This window comes from Triticum dicoccoides, chromosome 5B, assembly GCF_002162155.2.
Source record: "Triticum dicoccoides isolate Atlit2015 ecotype Zavitan chromosome 5B, WEW_v2.0, whole genome shotgun sequence".
NCBI classification, from domain to species: domain Eukaryota; kingdom Viridiplantae; phylum Streptophyta; class Magnoliopsida; order Poales; family Poaceae; genus Triticum; species Triticum dicoccoides.
In genome coordinates this window covers 491296229-491301478 of record NC_041389.1, presented here as the reverse complement: position 1 = coordinate 491301478, position 5250 = coordinate 491296229, and positions in this window count along the sequence as shown.

Sequence of the window (5250 nt, the reverse complement as noted above, 5' to 3'; positions counted from 1 at the left end):
GGCCTAGGCGCGGCGGGAGCGCGGCCGGGCGCGGCCCAGCCTGGGCGCGGCGTCGGAGCACGGCCTGGACGCGGCTGGGGCGAGGCCTGAGCGCCACCGGGCGAGGAGGGCGCGGCCTGGGCGTGGAGAGGATGGCCGGCAACGAGGAAGGAGATGGCCGGCGACGAGGAAGCTAGGCACGGAGCTGCAGCGTGCGGGAGAGGAAGAGGAACCTGGCGTCTGATACCATGTTGGATAAAAGAGCAACTAAGCTTTACTGATAGCCAAATGCCAATACATATACATGTGTGGTAAAATGCAGGAAACCCCTTATACAATGGGGATATACCGAAAAGAGACTATACACATCTAACAAAAATAACCTGTTTATTTTATTTTTTGCAATCAAGGAGCTTTGTTTATTACTCAACCAACTTACAAGGGTGGTGTGTACAATCTTGGAGAAAGGAGGGGACAAAATTTATCCAGAGGCATCTTCTCCTAGTGCTACTAGCTTGATTGACACATCTATGTGCAGCTTCATTTGCTTCACGTGGAACATGTGAAAGAGCAAAACTAGCAAAAACACCACTGAGCTCCCTAATCTCTCGGCATACATCACCAATATCCGCCCTGTCATACGACGAGGAGTTGAAAATATTAACAACCTCCAAAGCATCACTTTCCATGGCAATATGCGTGAGACGCAGATCATGTGCCAGGCGGATGCCATCTCTGATCGCGATAGCCTCCATCGTTCTTGAATCTGCAGCTCGCTCGTACCATAAAGCTTGGGCTCGTGTTAAGGCTCCTGCATGGTTGCGCATCACCAATCCAGTACTCCCTGATTTTGTATGCTCATCAAAGCCCGCATCAACATTTACCTTTATCACATTGATATCCAGCGGTGACCAAGCTTGCCTCGCCCGAGCTGGGGTAGCTCTCGTCAGTGTGGCCAGATCACAAGTAGTTAGCCCATCAAATCGATGCTTGTACTGTTCTGTCCTCCTCTCCGTGCTGATGATTATTTCTTATCAGGTAGTCTGGTACAAACAAATGAACTCTTTTGCAGCAGAACTCTTGAACAGAAGTTGAATAGAACTACATTTTTTATTCATACTCGTATTTCATAACATAAGGTATACACATGTAGTTTTTGATTTCACAGATTTGTGGTTAACGGAAAAGATGAGTAGACATAAATACTATCTTGCGGATAGAAAGAACTATATATCTGTATGCGAGCTAAGCCTCCAAATGTGCAAATCAAGTTACTTCTATAACATTTAAGATGGTTCAAAAATCTAGGTTTAATTGAGTTTGGTACTTTGGTCAATTTTGTTGTTTAGTTTATGAGAAGATGAGCAACCATAGATATGTACATATGAAGTTAGCTATATCATCACTCATGCCTACATCAAAAGATTTGAGACAGCAGAGTTTTCCTCTCGCTTTCACTTGGTCCAATTATAATATAATAACAATCACCATAAGTTAATCAAATTGACTGGAAACAAACTACTCTATAATTTATGCATGAATGGTTAGGCAACCCTTAAGCACAGCAATGGCATTACAGCAAACACACAGCAAACGATAATTGGATTTGTTACTCTTGCAATGTAAGAACCGGCTATTACCTGCGGCATAAAAACTTTTGTAGGGAATGTAGGTGGTGTTGATATCTTTTCTTTCTGGAGGTGTGGTGCCGTCCAGATTGGTCCGAAAACAGTTACCAAACTGTATTGAGTCAAGTTGGACCATTAAAGAACCATTAAGTGCGCAAAGAAATATCACATTGTCATCCTCGTCGTACCCATGTATCCAACTCCATTTGAGCTCGACGGGCAAAAGGTGCTCGAGCAGATCAATGGTTTTCTGAAGGACCCATGTAGCAACATCATCATAATTGACCTTCCGCTCCCATAACTGCAGGCTCAGTCCTGTGTAACCGATGAGTCCAAGACCACTTTCCTCTGTCCGCACGATTCGGAGGCGGGGACGGCCACGGTAGGCAATCTCGCAATCTAGTGGCTTCTCGATCACAACAAGCTTCTGCATTGTAAAATCAAACTTAAGGATGTCACCTTCAGTTTCTCCATAAAGCAACCAGCAAAGTGCATTCCCGACAAGGACGCTGGGCCTTATCGGAAAAACCAATCCTCCTGTGGTCGGTGTTGAGATAATATTTCCCCACACACCAGACTTGGATTCGTAGAGGCAAGCAGATTGATACATGCCTGTGGTCTTCTACGCCCATGTGCACCAAGGCCAATTTAAAATAGTCCAGGTCGCAGTCGCCGTGCACATGGCCATGCTCGTCATCGCCGGCAGCGCAGAGCACCGCAACGTATATGATGCCCCTCTTTCCAGTGTTGTCAAACTGCGGTGGAACAGATACCCGGCGCTGGCGACCGGAGATGGGGTTCCACGCGACGGCCTCGGGCAGTTCCTTGTTGAGGAAAAGGACGAGGCCGTGGCGGCATTCCGCGAAGTCTAAGCTCTCCCCGTGGCGCTGCGGCAGGGAGAATTGCGCGGCGGGGATGCGGTCGGGCGGGTCCAGCGTGGGACTGAAGTAATAACCGGTATAAGCATTGGCGCAGAAGAAGCCGAGGACCGGGGGCTTCCCGTGGTGCGCGCGGAAGCGGCCGAGGAAGCCGGGATCAGAGACGAGGCGGTGCCAACGCTTGCACACGACGGAGGCCCGAAGCAGGGAGGACGGTCGCGGTGGCAGGAGGAGGAGGATCTCACGGAGGAGATCGTCGTTGTCCAGCGGCATGACGGAGGACGCGAGAGGGCGGCGGCTGCGGACCATGGAAATTGGAAAACTCCCTAATTTCTCGTTCGACAGGCCCACAGTCGCAAGTCTATCGGCGATAAGGGTTTAGAGTGCTGGTAAGGGTACGACTGTACAAGTCCGATTTTCATATGATATAGCAGATCGAGCCGTTCAACTCCTAGGCCCAGTTCTTTTAAGCAGATTATGGAGAATCTCGGTTCCGAAAATCCCGACCAAAAAGAACTCGATTGAAATTCCAAAATCTCAACCGAATTCTGCAGAATCCTAATGCAATCTCAAAATCCCAAAATACCTGGCTTCTCCCACAATCTCAGGATTCTGCCTAGTCCCACCAAAGAAAACGTTTCAAAGCATAGTTATATCCCTATTGTATCACGTATTTACGATCAAAATGCCACCCCGCAGTCCAGCCCAGGACCCCGAAAACGAGCGGACGCACCCGATCGCTCGCTCGTCTCCCAGTTCCCACACCACATCGGGACCTTCGAGCCGCCCCCGCCCCCGGTCAGGCCGCCGCCCCCGCCGGCCAGCCCGCCCCCGCACCCGCCGGCCAACCTCCCTTGCCCGTCCCTTGCCCGGTCCGCCCCGCCCTCCCCGCCCGCCAGTTCGCCCGCCCCGTCAGCTTCGCGGCAGCGGCTAGGGTTGCCGCGTCGCCGCCGGCCAGGCCAAGCCGTTGCCGCCCCCGCCGGCCAGCTTCCCTCCTCAGCTCCTCCTCGCCCCTCAGTCCGTCCCGGCCCTCAGCCCCGTCCCGCAAAGTTCGACGCCGACGCTCACGGCGAGCCCTCCTTTTTGCATCTCTCTGTTTCTTGATGCTTGAATGATGCTTGAATTGATGCTAGCTATTGTTGATAGATAAAATACATTTCATCAAAAAAATTCTGTCTAAGGATAGTACAGACATTTCAACACACAACACTTTCTAGAATCTCAAGCTACAATCTCTGAAAAGAACTCGACAACAGATTCTGGGAGAAGCAGATTTTGGGAGAATTTTCCAGAATCCTGATTCTGTAGAATCTTGCCTGAAAAGAATTGGGCCCTAATCCAAACGGCAGCACACCACTAGCTAGATTAGGCATCTTTTTTTTAACACAATTAGGCATTGTATAGGGTCGGACAGAACACACACAGTAGTTTCGAAGGGTTTATAACTCTTTTTTTTTTGCGGGTTCAAGGGTTTATAACTCAATTGGCGCTTTGCCCCCTTGGAAACGTATTACTCCGTACGCGCCTCTTTTAAGTTGTTTTTGACCCATTTTGCTATATTTGTAAATCTGCTAAATTTTCGTAAAGCAGCGTCAATTAATATGGATCAAAGTGAGTTGTATTTTTTAACAGTCCTTAAATAATAATATTTGTAAAATCTGCTAAATTTTCAAAATCTCTATTTGCATATTCTTATACTGGTATACATATGGGGGCATACAGCCGACTAGAGTTTGATGACGCCTACTCCTCCGTTTCAAACTAAAGAAGTTCTAAGTTTGTTGTAAACCAATTTCTCTATATTTGATCAAATTTCTAGAAATTTGTGTTAATATATGACATCAAATAAATAAATGCGTAGTACAAAAATGATAAAAACCCATATAAAAATATAGTGAATCTAATAAATCTAATTTCGTGTCACATATGTTGATTTGTTCTTTCTATGTATGTAGTCAAACTTTCTCCGCGAAAAAAGTCAAACCTATATTAAATGGTTGATTTAGGACAAAACTAAAACTTGATTGATTTTAAACAGGTTATTTAGTCTTTACATAAACTAGAAACATACTTAGCACGCTGAAGCCGGTATTTGTAGAAACTAAACTAAACTTTATCCATACAATAAATTGCAAGCAGTCTCAATACTTTTATTAGAATTTCAAACATGTTAATCTTTTTGAATAAATGATGCCCAATGTACATAAAATTGTAAGTGGTCTTAGTAGTCAATACTACTCCCTCTGTTCCAAAATTCTTGTCTTAAATTTATCTAGATATGAATGTATCTAATACTAAGATGTGACTAGATACATCCATATGTATGCAAATCTAAGGCAAGAATTTTGGGACGGAGGGAGTACTATTAGTATCTCAAACGTCTTACCCATTTATTTTACATTCTCTAAAGGGAAATACTTGTACCTTCTCTAAAACGTCTTACCTGTTATTGGGGTTGGTGACTAATGACAAGTTAGTTAAGAGGACTAATGATTTTTCTTTTTTATTTCACAAATTTGGCCATTCGACAAATGAAAGTATCAATGGTGCCCCCTACCTTTTGTGCTTACAAGAGGTTGTTCTTTGGAGCTTACAATTTGTAATTTAGAGGCTTTTAGTGGATCCTAGATCAACATTGAATGTAAGGACAACGCTATTATCAAAAGGGCACATGCAAAGTATCTAGGGATGGACTCCAAACTCTCGCCCTTCTCTCCGCTCCAAACTTGCTCCGCGCGCCACCCCACCGCTACCATGCCCGTGCC